General features: G+C 38.7%; 1 long non-coding RNA gene across 2 annotated transcripts in view; it reads left to right on the top strand.

Moving 5' to 3' along the window:
- Positions 1–12507: 12507 nt before the first annotated feature.
- LOC126215152 (uncharacterized) overlaps positions 12508–17553 on the top strand; it is a 49025-nt gene continuing 43979 nt past the window's right edge. The window contains exon 1 of one of the 2 annotated variants that reach the window (XR_007542092.1): positions 12508–12634. This is a non-coding gene — a long non-coding RNA (uncharacterized LOC126215152). Of the gene's footprint in view, positions 12635–12778; positions 13015–17553 lie in introns of those variants that run through there. The other variant, XR_007542093.1, reaches the window with a different exon arrangement.

The following is a 17553-nucleotide window of genomic DNA, read 5'->3' as shown; positions in this document are numbered from 1 at the left end:
CGCTTTCGTCAGTGTCTCGTAGTGCCAACTTACGAACTTGCACCTACACTGTGGCATCGTTCCTATCGATACCATAATAGGAATCGCCAGCTATGCGTCAGCCGCACTATGTAAGATGCACAACAGCTGTCGCATGCGTCAAACGCGGCATAGGAATCCCACCTTTAGGCTAAAGGGTCCCACAGGCGAGCGACTGATCGCAGTAATCCATCGTACGGGCGACTGATCACAGCGTTGATTGCACACGTATAGGCAAATTGCGGCAACCAGTCGCTGATCGCTGGTCACATGGAAATCCCAGGCAATCTGATGGATTACATGCAATTCGTGCACGTGACATGTCTGCCTTGTTGGTTAGCGGCGATGTGTGGCAATATGACTGTGACCCGTTTCTCTATTTATCAAGCTTAATTGTGCAGTTTTGTTTTGTTTCGCTTCGCCCACATTGACTAAGAAATTTACGTTAGAATTTATCTTGGAGCCACAAACTACTCTGAGAAGTGATGTGGAAGCCGGAGTTGCCATTTACATTAAGAAGTAATACAGAATACATCATCCAATTTTGCATTGATTAGCATTTTGAAGCTTGTGCTGTAGTAGTAGAAGCGATGGGAAGTTGATAGTAATAGTCGTGATATTGTTATTTATTTATGAAATGATTATATGCATTTTTCTAAACAGAATGATATCAGTATCTACTGTACTGTTATGAGCACATTTTAATTTAATCCTCGAGCGGGAGTACCGATTTTCATAACATGAGCAAGTGCTCGGCACACTTTATACACATGTAAAGAATAACTGTCTTTACCTTACTAAGGTAAACATGTATAAGCAAAACATAGTTTAATCTTAGATCAATTAAAAACAACAATAAAGTAAATTTATGCGTGTGGTAAATCATTGTTTAATTATAGAATAATAAAATAAACTTTCATTGTATCACCCTGTTGCATGAAACATTAACAAGAAAAGAGTAATATGCTTATACCAAGAAAAGGTCATTCACAAACAAATGTAAACCTAATAAGTGATCACAAGAGAGATAATAGATGTCATAGTGATGCAATAGGCCATTTTGTGTATTTGTTGAGGGACTTAATGGCAATGGTAAATACCACCCTTTGGCCTTGGAGAAGGTACTATTTACCTCAGATTCTGATGACAAGCAGAAAATCACAAATCTCAAGCTAGTGGGGAAAACAGAATTTGTACTGATTTATCAGCAAGGGAGACTGCAAACTAGTTTGTAGAGGACTACCCACTACATCATAAACAGACGTCAGTACGCATGCAGAACACATCAGCAGGAAGTTATTAGAAATGTAGATACCAAATTAACAGAGTTATGACTGAAGGATGCTATTCAATCTACAATTACAGTCACCCGTGTATGCAGAGTGATCAAGGTTGTTGTGTTCAATGTATTTTACCTGGAAGTGCAAATATAGTTACTGGCACTAAATGTGTTTTACTCACAATTACTTATTCACCTGTGTCGACTGTAACAGGTTATGGGCCCAGCGATGCATCTGGAATAAGTATATACATAATATAATAGTGATAAAGTATTGGAAAAGTAAGTGCTCGGTCCAATGTTACTCCCAGGTATTTTGGGCTGTTTGTATGCTTCAGCTCTTCCCCTAACCACATGACTTGGTTGTTCCTAAGATGGAAGGCGGATACTAAGGTTTGGTTTGAGATTATTGCCTTCGTAATAGGTAGTAAGTTCTGTTAAGGCTCATGTGAGATTCTCCTTCACTTGTTCAAAGGTTTTTATCCTGTGTGGCCACTGCTGCATCATCGGCACAAATGAACATTCGTGTCTGGTGGCTGATGGGAAGGTCATTCTTAGAGATGTTAAATAGTACTGGAGCCAAGACACTACCCTGTGCAAGCCCATTTTTCTGTGTCCTCAATCGGCTGTTTTTAGATTGTAAGGTTACATAATAGCGTCTGTTCTGTAGCATGCATTGCACAAACCTAGAACGGGTGTAGACCTTAGTGACATTATACACTTTCTGGGATTTAGCCACAGCATGATTTTCCTGGTCGACATCCAGCTTGTTCGTTAATGAGAGCTTTGTCCACATAATCAGCTATGCGTCGCTCCAGCACTTTAAATAGATGACAAAGTAAAATTTGTAGCTTCAGCTGGGACTTTCCCTGGTTTTAGTAATGCAACAACCCGAGCTTTTCTCCACAATTTAGGAACTTGCATTGTTATAGTACAGTTATTCATTAGATCCAGGATCCAGAGCACCAAAACCAAAGATTTATTTTCTTGGGAATGACACTAGACAACAAGCTTACTTGAACTGTTCATATTAATACCTTAATCATTCGATCCAGATTGAATTATGGATGTATATACTACAAATACACAACTTGCAAAATCTCGAGAAGCTGGACAGATTACCGTATCGCTGTACATGTACGTGCTTAGGAGTGATGAAATCCGCACCAACAAATACACTCCTGGTGGAGGTGTGAGTGACAACCTTCCAAATATGGAGGAAGATGTTTGTGGAACAATGCAGAGTAGAGAAATTATTATGCTGCAGTTTTCAGATCATCTCATTCTATGACTGCACTGTCCTTTCCCGGAAACTGGAGCAGAAAGCCTTTTGATTTTATTTCGGCATGTATTGATTTGGAAAATGAGTGCAAAGATTTAGCCGCAAGTATAGAGTGACCTGCCTATCAATACGACTATTTCATCATCAGGGATCGCAACTCTTTTGAAAGGACAAGGGGAAAGTCTGATGTCTTGGAAACAGTTCAGCAGTGCAAAGACAAATGGCGGAAACAAGACAATGGGAAACCAACGTATACGTAAATGGATCAAAGACAGCATGAGATGGCAGCACAGATTGTGTGAAATTTAGTTCACAACTGCAGATAGCAAAAAATTTTAAATTACCAACAACTACTTCTACCTATTGGACCAAAACAATCCCAATATTAAAGGCGATACAGTGGTGTATAAATGGGAACTATACATCCTATGCAATATTATCAGACTTGAAAAGTTCCATCAAGCAATATCAAATATAAAAGTCTCAAAAACCACCAATGAGTACCTACCCCAAATTTGTTGTTGGTATTATGAATGCCTTGAAAGGCATCTGTATATGTTCAACATCCCCTGTTGGCCCTGCCCAGTACGGATCCCAGCGATATTCTAGAACTGGTCTCAAGAGTGATTTGTAAGTATTCTCCTTTGTAGACTGTTTGCACTTTCCCAGTATTCTACCAACAAACCAAAGTCTAGAACTTGCTTTACCCCATGACTGAGCCTATGTAATTACTCCATTTAGTATTCCTACAATGAGTGACACCCAGGTATCTGTGTGAGTTGGCCGACCCAATCAGAGACTCATTGATATTATAGTCACAGGATATTGCGTTTTTTAGTTTCTTGAAGTACACAATTTTACATTTCTGAACATTTAAGGTATGTTGCCAATCTTTACACCACTTTGAAATCTAATGCAGCTTCTTTCAAACGGTGCTTCATTATAGATAGCTGCATCAGCTGCGAAACATCTGAGGTTCCTAATAATATTAATACGATGACTGTAATGACACTACTCAGGGAGATATGAACCATATGTTTTGTCAATGCAGAAAATATACTGAGGCGAGGAACAAGTTTCTAGCATTTCATATCAAGAGTAAAATCCTGCAACCAATGTCAGTCAAGTCTTTGCTCAGCATTAAAGCGTGAAAGAAGATAATCGTGCTCACATGTAATGGATAGATAAAGATACAAAGTTTAATTGTAAACTATGAAGGATAGAAAACGCCAACCTACACGAAAGAAAGTGGTAATTTCCAACAATGATTTCCTATCGAAGTCGCTGGGTCAAAACGAGACATATCAAAAGTGCTATCGTAGATCGATCATGCGTCTTCGGTGGCGGGCGTTGTGGTAAATTATTTGTGATTGTCATTTTTATCTGTTTCCCATTGTCCCTCTAAATTACATACCTCCGCGAATTATTTGTGAGTTGCTATGGAAACTCAGGCGATTTATGTCTTTAGTGAGTGGGTTGTCTGGTGTTGTTTATGTTTCTTCAGCAGATTCTCTCGTATGGAAAAAAATTAATTCCACGTTCAGACTGTGGTGGTGCGACGTGTGTAAAACTTCGTAAGAACAGTTCAATGCTGAAATACCGTTACAATTTCATTATGGACAGTGCCGGAAAACGAACGAATATCAGGAAGAATACATGGTTCGACTCTTTCAAATTATCCATCCAGACCACCGTAATAGAATTTAACATGACGACAACACCGACGATGATTAAGGTAAGTCGTCTCCTTTGCAATTGCAAGTTTTTTGTGACGCTTTTCTTTTCTCATTGCTATAGCGACCACCGTAAACATACTCATAAAGCCCGCCACCGGAGTCGTATGATCGATTTACGATCGCACGTTCGATATGTATCGTTTGGGCCCAGCGACTTCGAGGGGCAATCACTCTTGGAAATGACCCAGAGCCTTACTTATTAGAGTTACATATTATTACCTGGTATTATTACCTACACAATTTTTTCTAAATTTAGTTGAGAGAACAATGTTGCATATACGGACTATACATGAAGACAATTTGCTGCTGCAATACCTAGATTAAGGGATTTATAGTTTCTGACAGAGTCTTCAAATCTGAGATTCATATATTTTTAGAAAAAGGGTCCGTAATCATACGAGTGCACTAATATAGAAACTCGTCTAGTGAATACACAGGGTTGTTTAGGAGCCATAATTTTGATTTGTTTTTTAGTTCTGTAATGGACAATTTGAAGATATTAGGGTGGGAGCAATTCAGTAGTTTTCTGCATGCATAGTGAGGACATTTCTCATGAAGTGACGGTATGTGAGAGAGATTGTGGGGTCTCTCTCTACCTTCAGTATTGTGGTTGTGTATTTATTTATTAAGCGTTTTGTTACTCTTTACTGCTATAGTGACTATCTCATGAAGTGACGGTATGTGAGAGAGATTGTGGGGTCTCTCTCTACCTCCAGTATTGTGGTTGTGTATTTATTTATTAAGCGTTTTGTTACTCTTTACTGCTATAGTGACTATCTTAAATACATACAGGTTGTGAACAGTCACTATTATAAATTCCTGAAACAAATTTCTGCAGGATTCCCTAACACATTTAGGGTGGGAGCAATTCAGTAGTTTTCTGCCTGCATAGTGAGGACATTTCTCATGAAGTGACGGTATGTGAGAGAGATTGTGGGGTCTCTCTCTACCTCCAGTATTGTGGTTGTGTATTTATTTATTAAGCGTTTTGTTACTCTTTACTGCTATAGTGACTATCTTAAATACATACAGGTTGTGAACAGTCACTATTATAAATTCCTGAAACAAATTTCTGCAGGATTCCCTAACACATTTCTTTCCCATAATTCTAAGTGCCTTCTTCTGTAGGATATGTACTCTTTTCATATTACCTTCACTGCTGGAAACTTACAGCTTAGATGGGACTCAAATAGTGAACAATATATTTGCCTCGGAGTAGTAGTGTTACAAAACGATGTCAGTTTTCTTAGGGCACATGTCGTAGTAGATAGCTTTTTGCAAAAATCATTTACCGGATCAGACCAATTTTACTCTGTATCAATTGTCAAGCAAGAAAACTCAGTCGAGTATTCTTATCTATTTCATTAAAATACTGCAGAATTATATCTACTGCAATACTGGCTTCCACTTCCAAGTTGCAAAGAGCTAGGATTGCAGCATATTAATGTCGTATCATCTGCATATAAGATAGCTGCAGTAGGGTTTGTTATAGACTGAATATCATTAACTTACATAATAAACAGAAGTGGTTCTAATATTGACCCATGTCGGATACTGCAACTAATGTCAGTGGTGTTTGATTTTGATGCTCCCACTGTAGTGCTAATAGGCACAAACTGCTTCCTATTTGTCAAATAGGATCTAATCAGATTACGGGCTGTTCCTCAAATGCCATAGTCCCACAGTTTGTCCACCAATATTGTCATATCAATATAGTCAAATGGTTTCTGTAAGTCTACATAGATGCCGCATACATGTTCTTTATTGTCTATTGCTTGAGTGACGTTTTCAGTTAAGTTGGCTGCTGCTGTAATAATGGACAACCTCTTTGACAAACCCATATTGCCCTTTAGAAGTCACTGTTTTGCTTACCGGAAAGTTCCAGATTTTTATGTAATGTTTTGGATATTATTGAAAGAACAAATGTGGGTCGAAATTTTTCCAGTGTATTTCTGTTTCCGCTTTTAAAAATAGGCACAACTCGAACAATTTTCAACTCATCTTGATATAGACGATCTTCCTTTATAAAGTTGATAATTGCTGATAAGGTAATGCAATTCTATGTATGCATTTCTTAAGAGTGTCCAAACTAAGACCATCATATCCTGTTGCATGAGAATTCTTCAAGCTACTCACTGTTTCAGTTACTTCTTCTTCACTTTTTGGTGTCAAAAATATACTTCCTGACACTTGTGTACTCTGAATTTTTGTTGATGATTTTTAAATTGATTGTTTATGCTGAAGCCAACAGGGACAAAATAATTGATAAATAAATCTACTACCTTATTCTGATCAGTTTCTGTAGAACCATTTATCAGCAAGTGGTTTTCTATTGTAGGTTTCCCAGATTTACCAGTTTCTCTGTATACTAGTGACCATGATGTTTCGGAAATATTATTTAAGTTTTGAATAACACTTTCAAAATGTTTCTGTTTTCCAGAATTTAGGAGGTCTATATAGTATTTATGATACTTTTTGAACTCTGCTTTTAACCTATTAATGTTCAAGTCATTTAACACAGCATACTCATACGATCTTAGTTTTTCTCCAGCTTCAGTGACTGAACTTGATATCCAGTTTCGAGTTACAGGATGTGACTGAATTCTCCTTTTTATTAATGGGCAGGCTTGGTTGAGAATGTAGTATAGTTCACTTGAGAATTTGCCATAACTGTAGTGTGTTGTTAGAATATTGTTTCAATCTACAATGCTTAGCATGTTATTCAGATAGTTATATTTTGGTCTGTATTCATTATAACATATTATAGCAATTGTGTGCAGGGGCCTATTTTATGGTCACACCCAGTTCTACTGCATAATGGTATGACAAAGCACTTATTACAACAGATGATGTAAGATTGTAAATATGAATACCAGTGAGTATCTATTGCAGACTGACATGTTTCAGTCTTCCTGGTTGCAGTGTTTATCAGGTATCTTATATTATTTACAAGCAGGGTATAATTGAATATTCTAGTGTGTAACTTATCTGCCAATACATTTATGTTGAAGTCTCCAATATTACTAACTTATTTAGGTGTGACATAAAAGTATTCTCGATCATGTTCCAAAACTTTGTTAAAAAAATAAACTTCAAAGTTCCCACTTGGAGGTATGTATAAAGGTATAGCGTACATTTCATCATTTAGTATCTTTATGTCTGCTGCACGTAATTTAGTTTTCCCTTCTAATGAATATTTACTTACATTTACAGAATTAAAATCACCCCCAACTCTGATGGAACATCTGCAAAACTTATTAGCTAGTACCATGCTTAGAAGTTTGAAAAGTTCTAATTTAGCATCAGATAAGCAGTGTTCACTAATAGGAAGTACATCAGGCATAGTTTCATTTACAAACACATCTTATTGTTCATATTTTTTGCTCTGGCCCTGTACATTCTGGTGGATTATTATAAAGTTGAAAATATCTTGTAGATTCCTCTGCTTTATCCAACTTAAATAAGGTAATATCTCTGTTTATCTTGTGGGCTTCCTCCTCTTTCTGCTTTCCACTAAAAATCATTTAGATTGGGTGGAGGCACAGACTTCTGTCTGCTGTCTGAAGTGTTTTTTAGTTGACAAAGCTGGTTCTGCTAATGTTGGAGTTGGTTCTGTTGCTGTTATGAATGGTTCAGCTCTTGTTAGGGATGGTTCTGGTGTTGCTAATAATGGGTCTGTTGCTCTTGCTGTTGATTTTGCTGCTGGTATTAGAACCGGCTCTGTAGTTGGCGGAGCTGTTACTGCAACTGTTGTTGATGTTTTTACTACTTTTGGAGGCGATACTGCTGCAGGAGTTGGTTCTGCTACCGTTGTTTCTGCTGATATCAGAGCTGGCTCTGCTGTTGACGGAGCTGCTGCCACTTTTGTAGTAGTTGTTGTTGTCATTGTTTCTGGTGCTTTTACTATTTTTGGTGGAAATTCTTAAAACTAGTGGAGGTAGGGTGCTCATCACAGCTTTCTCTTCTTCACGTAGGATATCTGGCTCTGCTGCTTCAGTTTCTATCTCTATGTCTTGCTATTTAGGATGGCCTCAGATTAGGCACATCCTGCGAAAAGGTCGCCACTGACTGTAACGCGCCGACAGGCAGTACCCAAGATCGAACTTACAACGACAATGGATCGTACTGTACCAACGCCGCTATGCCATTAATGTATGGCATTCTGCCACGCAAAATACTTGAGCGAACCAATCGACCACTACAGCTTTAATTAGGTACAGTTTTTAATTTCACTGTCGATATTATGACTGCGGATCACTATCTTATTTTAAAAGATTCCAGTCGTAGTGGAGTGCCTGGTGACTACTCGAAGTCTAGCTCATACTGTAATCGCACTCTCAAGGGACAAATTGAAGACAGATGAACCTTAGTATAATTACTACTGCGGCAACCTCAACCACTGACTATCCAGCCAGCTCGAATATCGAATAATGAAAGGCAGCACCCTTACTTTACACAACATCGTGATCGACCAATTACACGATTACACTACGAATAGACCATCCAAACATTCTAATGACTATAATCACCAATTTCAAGCAGTAATTGCGAGATAGGCCAAGTTAGATAACAACTCTCGTTATCTAAACTACTGGTCAAATCAAAGCAACAATTCTCTTTAAATACAGTACCTATTTATATTATGTCGAGATAAATGTCACATTTAGCTTGCAGTTGTTCTCTCACAAAACGAAATTCTCACAACACAGTACATTATCTCTGGAAAAGACTCGTAACTTTTTGATTTCTTACAAAATTCCTATTCCATACATCGTCGTGATATGACCAGTTTGTACTAAGACGCTTTTACCGATATGTATATGGATTAAAATAGATTATGCTACCACTAAATCTCTTTCCGCTTAGCCCAGCATTGCAATGTAAATAACACGACTTCAAGTACTCCACCAATTTACCAATCTTTGTTGTAGGTGTAATCGATGACTGTTCTGTACTAAATTACGACAACTTCAATTTTACTTGCAGTAAGTGAGGACACTCTTTCCATATATGAAATCATTTTAACTGTTTAGAATATCTACCTTCTATATATTTATCGTGGATCCACTCAATCAATGAACTTTTGATCAGGTAACCTTACAAATACCAGCATATACTTGTGTCCTGCAAACCAGTATTAAGATCTCTGAATTTCACCCTTTGCTTTTCTCATAAAATATACATACCCACTGCATATACTAACTGAGTACATGTAAGGTTTATTTTAATCCAAGAAAACCTTAAGTAACAATTTAAAACAATTCTGAACCTCTTCAGGTGCTGACAATATGCGACCCGCTTAGTTCCCTGCTTGAATTCGGCCACTCGACACTTTAGCTAATCAAGGTTTTGTTTAGCTGTGTCCTGCTTGTAAAATGGTTCCTTTATTTTCTCGTTGCTTATCCACTCAACTGCTGCTGCACTCTATCACGATATAGTGAAACACTTCGTATTTATCCAGCTAATTCTTGGTCCTCTGTAAGATAGTGGTATTTAGAGAACAACCTCAAACATGTCTTTGAGGCTTTCCCTTCTCGATACACACACCAACCACTACCAAACCACTTCAACAAAACGGCTAACATCCCAATTAACTCTGGGCAACCTGTGACCACTAATCGTCCAACACGGACAGGAAATCGGTTCCACCGATTCCCCAAAACCTGAGCACCTACATATCCACTTCTCTCCCTAAGCAGGCTCACGCCTGATTTACCACAGCAAACTTTACGACCGAAACTGTCCACAAGACGACAATCAATTGATTGCTCATGCACCTAAAATCCCCAAAACCAGCGCATCACCAGAGACTATTCAGAAAATCCCACAGAGTCTCTGAATATTCCGTTGCTCAGAATTGGGAGGAAACAACCGTCACAGCCACGTATATGAGCAGGGGCCTAACGGAATAAATAGCCACAGTGTCTCCGCGAACTGTACCCAAATTAAAATACTGCTACTACCAATCAAATCTCTCCAAGACACACACTGATATATCCACTTAGTCGATGAGAGATCTACATTGGAACCATTTAAAATGAACAAACACGCAGGCCCAACTTTTGACAATTAATTAATTATTCGTTGCTGCTGTCGGTTCTCTACGACAGCGGCCAGCTGCTGCGCGTCGCCCAGGCAGCGTCTCTGTACCCAGCGACGGCGAGTAGTTGCATCGCTGAGGTCGCGAGCGCTCACCATCTGTATTTTTCGTCGACGCTCTCGGATCATCTACAACATATTTTTTTCTTAATACATCATACATATATATTTACAGTAACCACCATGTGTTATTAGTAAGTTATCAGGTAGGATGCTCAGCACTAGTAAGGGGAAACGTAACTCGTGTGTTTTGACACAACACAGGCCGTCCGTCTCAGCCTCTCTGTACGCAGACGACTTCTGCATTTCGTACTGCTCCACCAGTGCTGGTGTTGCTGAGCGGCTCCTACAGGGAGCCATTCACAAGGCAGAGTCATGGTCACTGGCCTATGGCTTCCAGTTTTTGGCTGCTAAGTCGTGTGTCATGCAGTGCTGTTGGCATCGTACCGTTCATCTGGAACCAGAACATGTACTCGACCAAGTGCACCACTGTGGCATACGCCAAACAACGGGAGCTCTTAGAACGAGTCCAGTAACCATTGTCCTGCTGGAGGCTGGAGACCTTTCATTGCAGATCCAACGTTTACAACTGCTCACCGGTTACATTGCACGCATTCGTAGATCTCCTTAGAATCCGAATTACCGTCTCCTTTTCCCACCCATGGCAGTTCATCTCCCACATCCTTTCCTTCATCACCTCCCATCCAGGTCTGTCTGCATACACCTCAATGGTGTAAACCTAGGCCGCAGATTCGTCTGGACCTTTCGCATGACCCTAAGGACTCAGTTACTCCTGCCGCTCTCTGTTGTCACTTCCGCTTGATTCTTGACATGTTCTGGGTCTCTGAAGTGGTTTACACCGACAGCTCGATAGCTGATGGTCATGTTGGCTTCACCTACGTCCACAGAGGCCATTTTGAACAGCATTCCTTGCCCGATAACTGCAGTGTATTCACTGCAGAGCTGGTGGCCAACTCTCGTTCACTTCAGTTTATCAGTTCATGCCCCGGGGAATCGTTCCTCTGTGTACTGACTCCATAAGCACCATACAAGCTATCGACCAGCGCTACCCTCACCATCCTTTGGTAGCGTCCATCCAGGAGTCCATCTATGCCCTGGACTCGTCCCATCATTCAGTGGTGTTTGTGTGGACCCCAGGACACGTCGGCATCCCAGGTAACGAACTTGCTGACAGGCTGTCCAAACAGGCTACGCGGAATCTGCTTCTGGAGAAGGGGATCTCTGAACCTGACCTGCGTTCTGACTTATGCCACAGGGTTTTTGGGCCTTGGAAGGCAGAATGACCCAACAGTACATACAACAACTCATCGGCTAATATAGTTTTACGTTCTATTCGTGGGGGTGGCTTTTATCATTTGATCTAAGTTTTAACGCATGTCCTTTGTCCCTCTGTGTCCTCCAACCTATTGCTTCTAGAGTGTAGGTTTTAATGTGTTGTAGAATGACTGGCTTCTCCTTTCTTATCCTCATGTTAAGCCAGCCATGGTAATCTGCTTTGTTGTTTTAATCTCATCATGCCGTATCTTGCCTTACTACGATTTTCTTGTCCCCTTTTGTCCATTTACATGTTTGTTGCCCTTCATCATACTAGTGATTTTTCCTTTCTTTTCGTTCCGAGTTCTCAGTCTCGTTTGATTTATTCTCACGCTTGTGGCATTATTTTATTCGGAACAAGAGACTGATGATCTTGTAGTTTGGTCCCTTTCCCCTCTTTTAATCCAACCAACCATCTACTAACGCTTCTGCCTCCAGGGATTTTGCTGCCCCGTGCGGAACTTCCGAGCCCTGTTATTCGTGTATGACGTTATATCGTTCCACTCGGATCGTTACATTTAACTTAACTTTCTATTGGCTGGTGTTCATTTGATAAAAGAATATAACAGTTTCCAACTTCACAAAATTTATTGACAACTGAACTGCATAATCGTCACGTTAACAAAACCAGTGATCTCTTTGAGGTTTGAGCACACTGAACGAAACACTGACGTACATATTTCACATATCTCTTTGCCTGAATGACAAAAACAACAACCTTATTCTATGTACCTTGCAACAACTTACTGTTTTGGAGATCTGCTGCATCGCTTTATAAAGAGTTTTAACAATAAATTTCAAAATAGCGCATTATTATTTTTGTAAAATTTTGATGTTACAATTAAAATTTACAAAACGTATAGGAACATATTACAGCCGAATAAGGTATAAAATACAATATAGTATGACATAAATTATGTCTGTAATTTTAAATAAAAAAATCAATCAAACTTTAATCGCAATAATGTCCATTGTATTGTTTTAATTACAGTTTGGATTTGGTTACTAACATTCAGTGACAGTACAAATTTCGTGCTTCATCCGACTACATACGTAAAATTTACAAATAAGGCCTCTAATTCTGAAAATGGGGAAGTTGTGTGATGTAAACTATTGCAGAGTTAATTAGAAATGCAATTACAAAGGATATTAATTACAGAGGAGGACATGAAGTAGATAACAAAAGGAAATACATCGCTTAGTAATAACTTATAAGCCATTTCTCAGGATAATGATATTTGCTGTGTCAATCAACTGCAATTAAGGTAATTAGAGGTGCCAGCCACTTATGCGAACATTTCCACAGCCTCTTAATATTTGCCGCCAGATATGTAACACTTCAATTTCTTGATTAAACGTCTAACTCAGCACCTGTACATAATTTTGTTAATGACCCCAATATCCTGGAAATCATGATAATATACGTCTTTCCAGAACATTCTATATACTTTGACAATGAATATCAAATGTTTTAGCAAATTTGACAGAATGATATATATAAAGACACACACGCACAAGTTCCTAGGAAGCACTGACTCGTCCGACAGCCAATCAGATGTATACAAAAAAAGGTGGTATTGGTCTCATCATTAGAGCCTTGGAGAAGGCTGTGTCGTTGTAACGTCTTATTTTAACATATCACTCATACTCATAGAACTTTTTCGTGTAAGTATGTCTATAAGAGCAGAGCTAGGTACAGGGCACTGTTCAGCAGAACTGAAGTGAAATGTACAACATTTTGAGTTTTACTGATAACACCAAAAGAAATTATGCAACAAAAGTTAAATTGTAAGAAGTTATGTCACTTGCAGAATTTATAACATTCACTTTACTTTTTCTCCTTCCCTGAGCAGAGGGCAGTGCGTGGTGCGAGACCTGTAGTAGTCAGTGGAGGCGGGTACTATGTTGTTGCTACTTCCATAGAGAATGGAGAGCCACTTCAGTATAAAAGCTTTATTTGCTGAAAAAAAGAAGTGTGTAGCTTGCTCGTGCCTTTTTAATGTGTCTGTGGTACATAATGGGTAACACCAGGGATTAGAAATTTGGCAAACACCATCACAAACAGACGTGCTGAAATGAGTATGACAATAAAACCGTACCATAGAAAATACTGAAGAGTCTATAGGAAAGTTTAACAGGCAGCAAAAAGGTTAAGCAGTGATTTGTGTACCAACAGGGGAAGAAGAAAATCAAAATCAGTTTTGGAGGTTGTAAACAGTAGTATAAGAAAGTGTAAAACTAAAACCAATAATATCAAAAGTGAAGATAAAGTGATAGAAGGTGCTCAGCAGATTGCCAATATATTCAGTGAACATTATGTAAACGAAGCACCAAACCTGATTAAATTTAATGAAAATATGAAAGTACCAACTTGTAAAAACACAATGTTTCTGTACCCAGTAACAAAGTCTGAGGTGAGAACTGCTATTAATAAATTAAAAAATAAAATGTCTAGTGGTACTAGACATATTTCCACAGGCATATATTCACAGCTACCTGATATTGTTAATATTTCTTCCAGGACAGAGGTGTTTCCATCAAAACTGAAGTTATCCATAATACAGCTGCTCTACAAAAAAGATGATAATATAGGCTAGCTGATGTAAATAATTATAGACTGTCCTACTGACAGATTGTTCTAGTGTTATTGAAAGAGTAATATGTGAAAGGCTATGTGACTTCCCAAATAAAAATAAAACACTGACTAATGCTCAAAATGGGTTTAGGAAGGATAGATCAATAGAAACAGCAGTCTTTCAATCCATGAGAATGGTCCTAAACGCCTTGGGTAGGGGTGAAGTAAGCTGTGGGGTATTCTTAGATTTATCAAAAGCATTTGATCTAATCGGCTGTGATTTTCTGCTTATGAAATTAGATTGTTACGGGGTCTGGGGACAGGCCTTCAGACGGTTGAAATCTTGTCACTCTGATAGACAACAGTGTGTACAAGTAAGTCATGGAAAAAAAAAACTAGCTGTTGCATGCCCCAGGGTTCTGTATTAGGCCTTTTGTTGTTACTGGTATATATAAATGCTTTGGCAAACCACCTGTGGGCCACACACACAGTGGTGTCTGCCAACGACACGAGTGGTTTTATAAAAGGCTGCATGGAGGATGACCTACATCAGAATGTCTCTAAGATGACAAGTGAGGCAGGAATATGGTTTAGAGTCACACTTTGGTCATAAATAAGGAAAAAAAATGGTATGGATGAATTTCAGTAATATTAGAAGTCAGCTAGTTGCAGAATCAAAGCTGAGTTAGGTAACTATGTTTTTGCACAAGCTCCATCCACAAAATTTTTGGGCATACGGATGGATGAGCACTTGAAATGGGAGAAATATCTATAATATTTTCGAATAAGTAACTAAGTAAATGGCATTATGTACTGAGAATGCTTCAGGACTGCTGTAACATATTTGTGTGGCTATTATGCTTACATGAACAGCTTGCTTAGATGATCTTATGGGGAAATACTGGTAAGGCAAAACAAACTTTGAAACTCCAAGAAAGAGCTGTTAGAATAATGAAAGTAGTAAAAGAATTTAAAATAATACACTTCCTGGCTTATACATTTATAAATGTACTTTCTGAAAGCTCACCAGGAATTTTCGACATCGAACCTATCAGGTTCATAACTACAAAACAAGGATCAGAGGGACTTTCACAGGTAGACGCCCAAAAAAGCGCTTTATCAAAAAAGTATATGTTATAGATCAGAAATACTTTTTAGTGCACTGCCTGCTACAATAAAGACAATTAAAGAATTTCATAAATTAAAAGTGAGCTAAAACAACTTTTAATAAATTGAATGGAAAGACGACTGTAGTCGAATATTGAGAAGGAGAGCTTTCTGAACTGCTTCAACCACAATTTATGACTCAAAACAAGGAGTTTTTTTAAAGTCCTTTCACTACTGTAGCAAACACTAATAGTTATGTCCTAAATAAAGTTATCCCAACACAAAACAGTGTGAAATGCAACGAAACTGGATAAGCACTACTTACAACACAGTTTAGTTGTTTCAGCTCCAAACAAAGGTGTGATAGGTTTCATCCATATTATCATTATTGTAATATTAATGTCTGGATTGAACACTGACAAAGACAAGGGAAGGAGGGAAACCTTAAATGAAGTTACCTGTTAATGTCATTGTTGAATCGATAATGTATATTTTGACACACTCGGACTTGAGTTTCATGCCTGTCTGTGTGCCTGATATGAATATGAGTCTCTTGTGTATTTCTAATATTCATTATTCTGTTAAAGAATAAAAATGTCGCCTTGAAATAATAACAGTACAAGTCAAATTACACTGTGTTTTGTCCCTTTAGTACATAACACACTTCCGTAACGGTGCCTGTACTCAGCCAGTCTTGTGTTACGTTAGTTTTGGATTCACACTGAAGTAACCATTGCTACACTGCATTTCCATACTAATTAATCAGGTAACCACTAATCACAGAAGCTCTTTCATATACATTCTACTATCAATATATTTATCCAGAACAATTACTGATTCAGTAATATGACATTGTTGCAAACGTAAATCTCATAATTAATCCCGTGCAACTTTTCGCAAAATAACGGAAACACTTTTCTTCAGTGACTTGACATAACACTTTTAACTCAATCTTTCTCCTAAATTGTTCATACTGTTTATTCATGATGTGGATGGACATCACTGCTCCATGCTGGAGCTCAACAATGGCTCTACTCACACAGTGAGTCGGTGCAGTGTTGTTGCACAGCAGAACAATGCTCCCTCAGAGAGAATCCATACACAGCTTTAGAAGTTGCAAAAGTCAGCAATAAGTATGGAGTACAATACTGATACGTTACACAAACAGGACACCTTGCAAGCAGAAGCTGGTCGAGTGTTGTACTCAGATGCAATGTGACCTTTATTATTACACAGGCAGTGTGATGCCCTACATCACAAACAAGCTGGTCATTCATATCAGTGGTGTAGTGAATGTAACTGGCACCGGGGTATGACATTTTACTTGCCCACCCCTCTCCCCCGCCAGTCGGTGTCTGGGGCAAACCATTTATTGGATTACATGTTGTAATTGTTGTTGTTGTGGTCTTCAGTCCAGAGACTGGTTTGATGCAGCTCTCTATGCTACACTATCCTCTGTAAGCTTCTTCATCTCCCCATACCTACTGCAACCTACATCCTTATGAATCTGTTTAGTGTATTCATCTCTTGGTCTCCCTCTACGATTTGTACCCTCCGCACTGCCCTCCAATACTAAATTGGTGATCTCTTGATGCCTCAGAATATGTCCTGCACCCGATCCCTTCTTCTAGTCAAGTTGGGCCATAAATTTCTCTTCTCCCCAACTCTATTCAATACCTGATAGAATTACAATGTCATCAGCGAGCCTCAAAGTTTTTATTCCTTCTCCATGGATTTTAATCACTACTTCAAATTTTTCTTTTGTTTCCTTTACTGCTTGCTCAATATAGAGATTGAATAACATCGGGGATAGGCTACAACACTGTCTCACTCCCTTCCCAAACACTGCTTGCCTTTCGTGCCCCTCGACTTTAATAACTGCAATCTGGTTTCTGTGCAAATTGTAAATAGCCTTTTGTTCCCTGCCACCTTTAGAATTTGAAAGAGAGTATTCCAGTCAACATTGTGAGAAGCTTTCTCTAAGTCTACAAATGCTAGAAACATAGGTTTGCCTTTCCTTAATCTATTTTCTAAGATAAGTCAGAGGGTCAGTATTGCCTCACGTGTTCCAACATTTCTACGGAATCCAAACTGATCTTCCCCTAGGTCTGCTTCTACCAGA

The sequence above is a fragment of the Schistocerca nitens genome, chromosome 12, assembly GCF_023898315.1.
Source record: "Schistocerca nitens isolate TAMUIC-IGC-003100 chromosome 12, iqSchNite1.1, whole genome shotgun sequence".
Lineage (NCBI taxonomy): Eukaryota > Metazoa > Arthropoda > Insecta > Orthoptera > Acrididae > Schistocerca > Schistocerca nitens.
This window is presented reverse-complemented; position numbering and strand designations above follow the sequence as displayed.